Here is a 13,971-nt window from a genome sequence, read left to right on the forward strand (position 1 = left end):
TTATGATTAACCTTCAAATTGCTCTGAACCTGCAGTGGTACATACCTTCTTTATTATGGGCAACTGGAGTCAAAGATGTCACATGGAAGTTATATGAAACTTATCGAGAAATGGACAACCATCCCATCCGAAGCAAAGAACAGTTTGTTTCTAATACAACAAAGTTCATGGTTAAGTAATCGAAGACCAACGCACAATAAAGGAACATAATATGAATTATAAAGAGAAATACTTTGGATTACAAGGGTCCACAACTACATACTATCCTAATCTCTTTGAGTCAATGTTCACACTTCCACGATTACAATAAGCTCAGCCGAGGACTCGAATAATTTATTGAACACTCCAGCCTTAGAGGTACACATATGCATGTGCAGAAAGTGTGTCCTAGGTACAACTGGATGTAGTGAAGTGAATCCATCAAGGTTTTGAGTATTTGAAATGAGTCATGCGCAATATTAGTCAGCTGAGCATCTAATGCCTCAAAATATTGCATAAAAAAGGCCACCAGGTAATCATAATCTCAGCTCCATCAAGAAATACAAGTGATAAACCGCACAAATTACCAAGGAGTGATCAAGTGAGAAATACTGCACATCTGCAATGAATTGCAAGCTAGGCTCGTGCCGGAGAATTCATTAAATGAAAATTATATTTTTCTACTGCAAAAGTTCTTGAAAATTGCATACTAAACATTATGAAGGACAAATATGTAGCCACAAAGATAGACCACCCGATTCTGGAACTATTGAATAATTGCTTAAAACTGTTGTATTCACACCGTGAACCATTTTCTTCACTCAACAAGCCCCTAAAATCTTCAATGTTGGAGTTCGAATGACTCATAACTCACACAAGTAGCACCTCTCTCTTTGCTCTATCCTTTTTTCTTTTTCTCAATTTGGGGTTGCCGAGAGTGTGTCAAGGGAGGATAAAGTGAAGCATACAGTTCTTTTGCAATTAATAGTCTATTGCTTGAACCAATGGCAAAAGATTTGTTCTCAAATGTGAGAAAGTTTATAGTCTAAGGCCAACAACTTCATCTAAATAGAATCGAAAGCCTAACTTTCACCCAAACACCTTCTAATAACTTCTCAAAGTCTTGGTAGGTTTGGTTCATTCTTGTATCTTTTGATGGAATCCGTATTGCCTTTGGGCTTTGTTTTGAAATGAATTGAATGTGTTAAAAAAAAAAGCCAACACCTGATTCAAGTTTAAACTTAGAAGTGCTAGAAGGACAGGGCAAATGCCAATAAAAAATAAAGGAGACAATAGAAAATAATCAAGCATGGGTGAGCCGGTGAGGTACATGACATGGCATAGAAACCTTGAACTTTAGAGCTAGCTTGTTGGACTGGACTCATATTGAAGGTACTTAGACCCATATGATATTTTGTCCATGGAACTGATAGCTATAGGTTTAATAATCCTGCATTACCATGGTACTATACATCCCATGCTTTGTAAAATTAGATATCATAAGTAGATTTAATCCAGTCTGTAAGAGTTGTAGCGAAACACCAGACATGTGGTCCCATTGGCTAAACAATTAAGTCCTATCCAATGCTCGTATCAGGTAAAACAAATGGACCCTTAGTATTGATATGGCTTTTGCCTAATGCTTTACCAATATCCATGTCACCAAACGCAAGTTTCTCAATGCTTCCTTATTAGCATTGAAAATAGCATCGAAACTGAGGCTGAAAAACTGGGTGTAATTGGTTCAAGGCAGAAAATGGAAAACTGATTATCAATAATCAAATTGCTATGATTATTGATCAATCAGAAAAAACTAATTACTACTTATGTCGTTCACAAGTTACATTAGTGGAAGCTTAGCAAAAAAAAAAGTTACATTAGTGTAATCGAAACCCTAGCATGCATATAAGTATACAGATATGTAGGCTAACAGCTTACCAATTATTTTGGTAAATCAGACTTCCTTTCCGTTGTGTACATCGATCGATCGTCTTTGAAGATGCTCGCCTGGAACACGCCCGATTTTGTACAGATTGAGACCCAAACAAGGAAACAAATCTCTGCTATTAATTTGTACCAATCGCCTCCGCAGGGCTAGTGCTAGATCCTCAAATTTACTCTGCAAAAAAAAGTTACAAGAGGAGAGGAAGGGAAATGATTTGAGATCAGTGAGACATGCAGAACCTGTTCAACTTTTATAGTGCGACTGTGTGAGTGACTCACCGGCATGGTGATAGGTAGGCGGCCGGAAATTTGGACTGCTCTGGAATAGAGTTGCATGTCCTGATCTGGAGAGAGAGAGAGAGAGAGAGAGAGAGAGAGAGAGAGAGAGAGAGAGAGAGAGGCCATGGAAGAAAAATCGCTGGTGAGAGAGAGACGACGCGAGGGAGTAGAACTATAGAAGGCGATCGTGGTTTCAACGCCTACGTGGCTGTGCGTGACGCACCCATCTGGGCCATTAAGGCAAGGAGGGGAAATTACCATTATGGACACCAGACTAAACTGCATGCCCCCCCCAATTAGGGGGTAAAATTGGAAAAATTGGCCAATTTGTGGCAAGCGGAAATTGAATCAAAGTGTTTCTTCTTAAGAAGGAGTAGGATATCATCCTCACTAGTTGTTACTCATTCCCTTTTTGGTTTGCATCATATGAAAAGTTGAGTCTGTTGGATGATGCTATGGTGTCCCCGGTCATTTTAAGGACACCGTAATTTTTGGCATAACTTTACCATTATGAGCATAACTAAAACTCATTACAAGTATAACAAAACCCAAACAAGACATAACCAAGGAATATCCAAAAAACCAACCAAAGCATAACCAAAACCAACCAATGCATAACAATCAAGTTATGTCTTGTTATGGTTTTGTTATGCTTGTAATGGGTTTTGGTTATGCTCGTAATGGTTTTGATTATTCTCGTAATGTTTTTGTTATGCCAAAAGTTACGGTGTCTCCAAAATGACCGGGGACACCGAAGTCATTCCCCTGTTAGTATGATTGGCATTTCACCCCCTCTGGGCTCATTAGTGCTTCAGATAATTTCAGTCATTTTTACCTCGAAAAAAAAAATGATTTCGAGAATAATTCTTTAAAAATGTACTCATTGAGATATTTTGATAAGTGCAAAAAATTTCATATATTTCACAAAGTAGCTTAATTTTTGAGGTCAAAAATAGCACCTTCTATTATACAAAGCAAACAAAATTGGACAGAGGAGAGCACAAAATTGAAGTTAGAGACACTCTTTATTTTTTTGTTTTCGATCAACGCAATCATTCATCACCTGAAGGGAAAAGATTTCATCACAATATATAGGAATGAGCAAAAACTACCAAATCACATAAACGAGTTACTGCGAAGCACACATGCTACAGACTCAAGGACATCCTGTCGAAGCAAACCTACATACTAAGTGCTAGTATGAGAATCTCGTCTGTGACTTAGAAGTAGAGGATCCAAAAGAATCCAAAGCTCAAACCCGAAGTAAGCGCAAGATGAAATTGTCAATCGGAAGCAGAAACCCAAACTGGCACATCGACTATCTCTTGAGAGGAAAACAACACCAACGAAACGCCGGCACACCTTCGCAATCATAGCAAGGACGTACGCCACTCCTGGGCAAGTCTTCACTGGCACGACAGACTCCGGCGCGTGGGCAGGCATGGTAGCAGCAAAACTAGCCCACACAACCACGGCGGCCACATGTCTCAAACTCCGAACACCACACAAAAACCACCAAAACAGAAAAAACTTGAAAGTAATTCGCCCACCTACCACACCCACTGGATCTGGGGGAGACCCAGATCGGAACTCAGCCAGATGGGAAGACCTAGACTGGAGAGAAAACCCATTGGAAACCAGTCTGGAAAAAATTGCAAGAAAACAAACGCCGAAAAACCTCACTTTCGCCCTCATCAATTATTGTGTCCACATCCACTGTTGGCACCAGTTTCTGGAGTATATTCCAAGATGGTCGAAATCTATGCTAGCGATTAGTATCCATTGCTTCAGTCAATTTGCAATAAGAAGAACACAAAGTAATATGTATAATGGTAAGTCTAGACATATTCGTCGTAGACATACCATTAGGCAACTGCTCTCAAGTGTGGTTGTCGCTATTGACTATGTGAGGTCAAAGGACAATATTACGGATCCGCTAACCAAAGGGTTAAACCGAGAGCTAATTAAGCAAGTATCGAAAGAAATGGAGCTAAAGCCACTATGCTCATAGTTACGTGGGGGTAGCCAACCTAGTTGACTGGAGATCTCAATATTTAGGTTCAATGAGACTTTCACGAGTAGCCGAGAACGATCACTGAGGAGACTCGGTCTCTTGCCCATTCCTATGGTGTAGAATAGTGGTACCTGCAAATGGGAAGAGGTTAATCATTGGTTTTAATAACTTCTACGCGGTGGTTTGCCAGACGGGGTATGATACCCTTTATAGGAATGTCACCTATGATAGTATGAAGTGAGACTGCTTATTTGAGAATCGTGGCGAAATTCTTGAGAAAATACTCGCAGAACCAGGAAGAGGTGTCATGGCCAAAATGAACCCAACAGTGAGAACTAAACTACGTCAGGAGAAGTAGTCCTGTGTGACATCTGTTGTCTCAGTTTACATCGGTAGCAGAACAGTTCAAAGTGGGACCGCACATTAGTCTGCCCCGATAGGCTATCACAAGGGAAAGTTCCAGGCCAAAAGCCACATATCCTATGCAAGGATTATCCGTTATCTCTTTTTCTCTAGGTTAGCTTTGTACTCTGCGTTAGTATGCTTGCCAAGGATTATCCGTTATCTCTTTTTCTCTAGGTTAGCTTTGTACTCTGTGTTAGTATGCTTGCCAGTTTCATTTGGGGGGGGGGGGGGGGCGCGCCGTGGTGTATTGTTGGAAAATTTTCAAATTTTGTGAATGATAATTGGGACGTTCGGAGGGTCTCTCGAGGCAATCAAAAGGCCTCTGTTGGTTCATTGAATTTGGACAAGGCTCTACAAATTTCCAACAGTTCTAGTTGGTTATTTCTCCCTTGAATAGAGGTTAATGGCAGCATTTATACCTGCAATTTATTCTGGCAGTTTTGCATATTGATTTTCCCTCACTCATGGTTGCATATTCAAGTCCAAATCAATTCTGGGGTTTACACAAGATCACCTGATGTGTATGTATTGGTGTATCTCATTCTCCATTGGTACCAGAATTCCACGAATTCACAAAGTCACTCTGAAATTCCTTCTTTGTGTGGAGAGAGGCATGCAGTAATCGGTTCGCCAAGGCAATCGATGGAGGTGTGCTGGAGGCTTGTGGTTTAGCCGAGCCAACCCTAGGAGGAAGACGCCGACGAATCCAACAACACCCTCGGTAGGCGGTGAGTCTTTCTTAAGAAGATTGTGGTATCACACAGGACTCAGTTCTGATTCAGAAAATTCTGTTTGTATCTCGTTCATTTTAATTTGTTCCAATACTTGTATTCTGTAATTGTGTACTTATATATCAATGGAATTGTTATTTGAAATTCTGTTTATGCCGAATTTTTCCCAACAAGAGGCGCATAATTTTGTGCATCTATATATATCCATTTGAAAGATACAATATTGAATCTAGTTTTAAAGTTTTCACAGATGCATACAATCTTAGGAGGAGGATTATCGAATTTTTCAAAAAAATATCTTCAATGGCTGGGTGTTAAATTATTTCAGAAGATGTTGGACGGACGAACCTACTTAATTGTGAAGTTGAAACGAAAAAGTACAACAATTTCTAAAGCAATTCCAAAACTTTGGTTGGGCGGCGCTTGAACTTATCCCCTCCTCAATCCATCCGTAGTGAGAGAGAGGCTGGAGTACTACGTAACAATGTCTCAAGAACATCTAGAGCTCCATCCTTCTTAACTTTTCTAATACCTTTTTTGGTATTTTTTTTTTTTTACTTTTTACTTAGTTTTAAGTCAAAACTTTTGGAACAAATAACTTGTGTCGACAAGAGGAATCAGAAAAATATACAAATATTGACTGATATTGAAAAAAACACATATAAGACGACACTAAGACAAAAAAAAAAAAGAAGAAAAGAACAGATGTTGGTACTTCTTTCGTTTCTACTTTAACTTTTTTTTTTTGTTCATAACTTTTCTTTCTTTTTAGACCCAAAATTATCTCTTTGTAAAATTTCAAAAAAGGCGCGACCAAAATATATAATTTTTTTTTGAGAGAATGGGAGTCAACACGTGGTGGGGGTAACATAAGATCAATAAATTGAATAACTCTTCAATTATTCCCACTGCAACTCTTCTTTCACCTAGTACATTGTACTACATTGTACGACACGACGCAGGGGGAGCAGATACCAGGGGACGTTCCTTTCCCTTCCAAGTCTCCTATACAGGGTTAAGAGAGAGAGAGAGAGAGAGAGAGAGAGAGAGAGAGAGAGAGAGAGAGAGAGAGAGAGAGTGCGGCGGAGTAAACATGGCGGCGAAATGACGTGTTCGGCCTGCGCCGGGTCCGTCGAGAAGGCCGTCAAGCGGCTGCCGGGGATCAAACAAGCGGCGGTTGACGTGCTGAAAAAAAGAGCGCATGCCATGTATTACCCCCAGCTTCGTTAACGTAAGTTGATAGCAGCTGTCTCCTGTTGGCCTAAATTTTCATTTTGGTATTTTATTTTTAGTGTCTTTTGTTTTATCGATCACGCAATCTCCTCTCTTTTGTTTCATTTTGGTATTTTAGTTTTAGTTTCAACTTGGCCGATAATTTTGTATTTTTTTTTATTTCTCTCGTGGTCGGAATGGAAGATTAATCACCAACACTTGACGTGAAATTACTATAAAACAGAGATCGCTAATCATCGCTTTAATACTATGAGTATAAATTCTCTCCGCCAAAGGAGGAGAAGTCCACTTTTCCTCCAAACCAATACTGTCAAAATTAAAGAGGCAGATTTTGGTGTTCTCCTCATTGGAGAAAACGGAAGAACGTTTTTCATATATATAGAGATGTTACATAATTGGTTGCCTAAACCAAAGGACAAGAATCATGGAAAAAATACAAGGAAAGATAAAGACTAGGTAGCTAATTAACTATACAAGGAAACTATCTAGCTGTAAATTGGGAAACAAAGCAAATAATACGAGAAGGAATCCCGGGATATTATTCTCCATTATCCCGGGATATTTTCTCCATTAACACTCCCCTCAAGGTGGAGCGTGTATGTGAATAACGCCCAGCTTGCGAATCAGGACATGAAAAAGATCCTTGCCAAGAGGTTTAGTGAAAATGTGAGCCAGTTGAGCGGAAGAAGGTATGTAGCGAGGTGCGATTAGATTGGACTGAATTTTTTCGCGAATGAAATGGCAATCGATCTCAATGTGCTTGGTACGCTCGTAGAACATTGGATTGTTGGCAATATGCAACGCAACAGTGAGGTAAATGAGCTTTTCAAGATCCAAAAATAAGCTTTTCAACCATTGTAATTCAAAAGTTAAAGTCACGAAGGCTCTATATTCGGCTTTAGCGGAAGAGCGAGAAATAGTAGCTTGCTTCTTAGTTTTCCATGAGAGGATATTAGAGCCAAGAAAAGTGCAATAACCAGTGGTGGAGCGATGAGTTTCGGGACAACTAGCCCGGTTAGAATCACAATAGCCCCGTAAGTCAACAGAACTAGAAGAGGAGAGAAAAATCCCTTTACCAATAGAACCTTTCAAATAAAGGACTAATCGATAAGCAGCATCCATATGAGCACTACGCGAAGAGTGCATGAATTGATTGAGGATATTTACCACATAGTTGATGTTGGGCCGCGTGACAGTGAGGTAAATGAGGCGACCCACGAGACGGCGGTAAGAAGTAGGGTCAGGCAATAAAGTACCATCAGTAGCGGATAAGCGCAAATGTTGCTCCATGGGAAAAGGGAAAACTCGACCTCCAATTAAGCCAATGTCTGAAAGAATATCAAGTATATATTTGCGCTGGGAAAGAAAAATCCCTTTGTGGGATCGAGCCACCTCAATACCAAGAAAATATTTCAATTTGCCTAGATCCTTGATGGAAAAACGGCATTGGAGGAAATGCTTTATACGTTGAATGTCCAACTCATCATTGCTTGAAATAATTATGTCATCAACACATGCCAAAACAAATAACTGAGAATCACCTCGTTTGAGAGTGAACAGAGAATAGTCGGCCTTAGATTGAGTGAAACCACAATCCAATAAGGCGGATGAAAATTTAGCAAACCATTGTCTGGAGGCCTGTTTTAAACCATAAATAGATTTGTTTAAACAACAAACTCTCGTCTCCCCCTTTCGAGCAAAACCAGGTGGTAGTGTATGTCATATAAACTTCCTCCTCTAAATCACCTTGTAGAAACGCATTATTAACATCCATTTGATAGAGGGGCCACCCTATAATGGCGGCAAGGGAAAAAGGATCACGAGCTGTGACGTGCTTAGCTACAGGAGCAAATGTATCATGATAATCCAATCCTTCAACTTGAGTGAAACCTTTAGCCACCAAACGGGCTTTGTAGCGTTCAATGGTACCATCAGAATGATACTTGATCTTATAAACCCATTTGCAGCCAATGGGTTTTTTGTGAAAAGGGAGAGAAACAAGATCCCATGTGTTGTTGGTCTCAAGAGCAATTATTTCTTTTTCCATAACATCTCTCCATTGAGGTAATTGAACAGCTTGAGAAAAGGTATGGGGCTCATCGAGAGATGAAACGGCATATAGAAAACTTCTACGCCCAACAGAAAAATTAGAAGAAGAAAGAAAATGGTGAAGAGGATAAGGAGTACCTGTGAACGAGAAGTCAGGTGGGAGAGGGGAGGAACCATAAGTGGCACCGGAGCAATGATAATCAGCCAAGCGGGAAGGTGACCGACTGCTGCAAGATGGTCTAGCGGTGGTGGGCATCACTAGAATAGTGGGTTCTGGAACTTTTGCTGGTGTTATTTGGTTAGATGCCATTGGTTCAATTGGAGTGGGGCTGGATGTGAGAGTGTCCTTTGGAGGGGTATGGGTAATGGGAATTGTGGCAGTAGGAGGAAAATCCAAGGATCATGAACATGGATTGGCAAGGAAATACCCGGGGCGAAGGATATGGGACTTGGAGGGACGTCACGGAATGGAAATATACCTTCATGAAAAACGACGTCACGGGATGTATAAATGGAGTGTGACTGTATGTCATAAATTCGAGAACCCTTTTAACCATAAGGGTAGCCAATGAATATGCCGGGCTTGGGGGTTGGCACGTTGATCGAATTTATGCTTAATATTTGCATTGTGAGCATAACACAAACAGCCAAAGACTTGCAAATGAGAATAGTTGGGCTTAGATTGAAACAAAACCGCATGAGGTGACTTTCTAGACAACAAAGAAGAAGGCATTTTGTTAATGAGGTAAACAGTCGTGAGAGCACATTCACCCAAAAATTTAAGGGGTAAATTTGCCTGAAAACGAAGGGCACGCACCACTTCAAGAATGTGCGATTTTTGCATTCAACTACCCCATTTTGTTGGGGCGTTCCAACACAACTTCGTTGGTGAATGATGCTGCGGGTTTGGAATTTTTTTTTGCATATCCTTAGAAAGGAATTCTGTTCCATTATCAGATTGGATAGTTTGTATTGTAGGAAACAAAATATTACCATGACCAAAGGAAATAACATCAACATGTGAATGGAATTGGGCGTGGACTAAAGCAAAAAAGGATTGCAAGAATGTTTTAGTTTCAGATTTCATGCCCATAAGGTATATCCAAGTGCATCGAGAAAAATCATATACAATGGTAAAAAAATAACGACTTTTATTCAATGAAGGTTGCACAAAGGGCCCCCATATGTCACAGTGTAGCATCTGAAAAACTCTAGCGGTTGCAATAGAACTAGAATAAAAGGACAATCTATTCTGTTTGGCTTGAGGACAAACATCGCAAAAATGATTGCCAGAAGTTGACATAAAAGGAAAATCTTTAATTAAAGTGCTTAAGGAGCTAGAGGAAAGATGGCCTAGCCTCCAATGCCAAAGGTCGAAAGAGGAAGGTGTGACCATCGCCAAAGCCGTCTGTGATGCTTGATAGTAATAGATCGAGCCCCTCATGGATATTCCCATGTCCAATCGTCCTCCTCATTGATAGGTCCTGAAAGGAACAAGAAATGGGAGAAAAAATAGTAGTACAATTATTACTTCATGCAAGTTGACTCACAGATAGCAAAATATATTTGAATGATGGGATGTGAAAAACATTCTCAAATGTTAATGTGGGTGAAAGCTTAATGGTTCCAATGTGAGTAGAAGAACCATCAGGTAATTGGACAAAAGATTGAGTAGGGCATGATTTATAGGTAGTGAACAAGGTTAAAGATGAGCACATATGATTTGTAGCTCCTGTGTCAATGATCCAAACAGAGGTGGGTGGAATAGAAAGAGCAATACCTGCTAAGTTGGAATTGTGGTGGATATTACCTAAAGAGAGCATCGCTAATAACCTGTCATATTGCTCTTGAGTTACAACAGCAGGTCTCGTTTTGTTCACAGTTTTGGTGGAAAGATTAGAGAACTCTGAACGCTTTGGAGGATACCCAATGATTTTATAGCAACGCTCCGTGGAGTGACCATCCTTGTCACAATGGTTGCAATGATATTTAACCTTACGGTTAGAATTATTTCCACCACCGGAATATGAATTATATCCACCAACAGATGAATTGCTTCTAGCATCGGGATTTGAGCGATTTCTACCACCAAAATAGAAGCTATTTCCGTCACCAGAATATGGTCAATTTCCACTACTTTGATGTGGACGATTTCCTCCACTTGTATTATGGCTATTTCGACCATCGATCAGTCGATTAGAATTGTAGTTATTCGACCTTGCTGTGATGTTAAGTGTTACAGCATCTGGAATAGGAGTTGATACAGATTGAATCTCTTGTTGTTTCTCTTCTTGTCGAACAAGAGAATATATCTTTGCTGCATTCGGTAAAGGCTCCATCAATAAGATTTGACTTCGAAGTGGACCAAAACGCTTGTGAAGACCCTGTAAAAATTCCATTGCCCTATCTTGTTGGAGCCGTTCAGAGAAAAACTTTCCACTTCCACACATACATGGTTGGAAAGCTTGGAGTGAATTCAACTCATCCCAAAGCGATATGAGTTTCGTAAAATAAGCCGAAACTGATAGTTCTTCTTGTTTGAGTGCCAATATGGATTGCTTTAGTTGACAAATTTGAGGAGCATTTGGACTGCAAAAATCGGTCTGACAAGTCAATCCATATGGCTCTTGCAGTGTGGGCATAAAGAATGATACTTCGAATTTCACCAGAGACAGAATTGAGAAACCATGATACAACTAGATCATTGCATCTTTCCCACTTGGATACTTCCTTTTCTTTGTCCTCCCCAGGTTTTTCTATGGATCTATTCACAAACCCAACTTTGTTTTTAGCTCTTAAAGCCATGGTAATTGCGCGGAGCCATGACCCATAATTGTTTCCATTCAGAGGAGGCGATACCAATACAACCATTGGACTATCAGAAGGAGAGATGTAGAAGGGATCATCTACTCTTAATTCCTCCGACGTATTGGACTTGTTGCTACTTTTCCCAGCTTCTGTCATGATGAATTGCTTCGTCCGTCGATAATCACCCCAAGCGTAGGGTTAATACATCCGTTGAAGCATAATAATCCGAAAGTCCAGGATCGTACCCAAGAGAATATCATCATGGCTTAATTGGATTTGTAGATGCAAGTATTGTGGCCTTGAGACGGCTAACTTTAGGCGTAGTTTGAAATAGAGAAAAAGTGCAATTTAAGTGTGTATTGAAAACAATTTAACTAAGCGGCTAGGTTTAGGGGGTTTTAACACTTATAACTTGAATCAATAAGTTTTTCTCGCAAACTAATCGGGTTGAGATACGCTTCAACGATCTCTTTGTGAATATATATTCTGTATCTTGAATATATATTATGTATCTTCTTGTTATATGCTATTTTAGGACATGTATTGTAATCAAATCATAGCATAATCATAGGGTAATCATATCGTAATCATATCATAGAGTAATCATAGGGAAATCATATCGTAATCATATCATAGCATAATCATAGGGTAATCATATCGTAATCAAATCTTGTAATCTTCCTTTCTTAGGCATAACTTTACTCTATTTAAAGGTGTACTCACCTCATTGTAATTCATTCAGAAATAACATCAGTATTTTCCGTCTCTGTTTCTCTGTTTTCTATCATGGTATCAGAGCGGGTTCCCAAACTCTAACCTGCTTTCTAATCAGTCTTCTATCCTCATATCTCTCTCCCTCTGTCAGCTACTATCTTTCCTTCTCTCTCTGTTTTTCAGCAACCCAAATCACAAGAAATACTCATAGCAGTCGACACCCATCCCTCTCCAACCGCAGGTGACCTACCCACACTCCGACAACCTCCAGCAGCATTTGCCGGCACTGCAGTAGCTCCGGCAACCTCTGTTACAGCTCCGACGAACCAGTCTAAGGCAGATTGGTACTCTGGTATTCTGTTTTCTTTTTTTCAACTGCGTTTCTCTATTAGCATCATGTCTGGCGATAAAAATCAGGCTATTAGTGTTCGTTTGACCGGTAACAACTACTCCTACTGGGCTCATGTGATGAAAAATTTTGTTGTTGGTAAAGAAATGTGGGGATATGTAGACGGTTCTACGCTACCTCCTTCTGATCCAAAAGACCCAGGGTATGCCACTGCTTTGGGAAAATGGAACACAGGGAGTACACAGATTTTGACTTGGTTTCACAACTCCGTAGAACCAAGTATTGGCATGAATTTTTTGAAATATACCACAGCAAAAAAAGTTTGGGATTATTTACAAGCTCTGTATCTTGAATCAAATTTTACTAAACGATATGAACTTGAAATGTCCATCCGAAATATCACCCAAAACAATAAATCGATTCAAGAATTTTATAACGAAATGACTACTTATTGGGATCAGTTAGCTCTCATGGAACCTTCAGATTTGCAGCTACTTGATAGTTATGTCAAATTTCATGAGGAGCTACGACTTATTCAGTTTCTCATGGCCCTTCAGCCTCAGTTTGAGCCTCTTTGTGGGGCTATCTTGCATCGGTCTCTTTTGCCATCAGTAGATGGTGCTGTTCATGAGCTTATCGCTGAGGAAATGCGGTTCAAAGTGGCTAATCTTGCACCTCCCTCACAGTCTGTCTTTGCTGCTCCATTTGCTCCATCTGGCCAATATCCGACACATCACTCGCCCACTCCAGCATCTCATCCTATCCAAATTATGGCCAAGCCAAGACCTCAAATTCCTGAAGATGAGTGTAACTATTGCCATCAGAAGGGTCATTGGAAGCATCAATGCCCTAACCGTCCCAAGCCAAAGGGACAAAATGTAACTCAGTCGACTGGTCCTCATGCCCCGCATCAGTCTCGGGCACCACAACAACATTCTCGCCCTCCTACAACCTTGGCAGCACCGGTCTCTAGTAGTACACCTCCAGAGTTTGATTATGAGCAATTTCAGCAGTTTCAGGCTTACATGGAAGCCATTCGAGGGGGTTCCCCCTAAGCTTCTGCCATGACTACCACTCACTCAGGTTTGGGTGGTTCTCCCACCTCAGGTATCCAACCCACCACTTGGATCTTTGATTCTGGCTCTTCTCATCATATGACTCTTGATATGTCTCTTCTTAGTAATTGTGTGTCACCTGTTTTTCCTATTAGTATTGCCACAGCCAATGGTTCTCCCATGCATGTTGCTTCTATTGGTTCCATTCTATCTTTTACTGCACATTCACTATCTATTCCTAATGTCTTTTATGTTCCTCAGTTGTCTTTGAGCCTACTTTCAATCAGCCAATTATCCGACTCTGGTTTTGATGTTGTTTTCTCTTCCTTTGGTTGTGTTGTGTAGGATCGGGGTTCCAAGAAGCAGATTGGGGCAGGCCGTAGAGTTGGTGATCTCTATCTTTTGAAGCAC

The sequence above is a fragment of the Rhododendron vialii genome, chromosome 2a (genome assembly GCF_030253575.1).
Source record: "Rhododendron vialii isolate Sample 1 chromosome 2a, ASM3025357v1".
Classification (NCBI taxonomy): domain Eukaryota; kingdom Viridiplantae; phylum Streptophyta; class Magnoliopsida; order Ericales; family Ericaceae; genus Rhododendron; species Rhododendron vialii.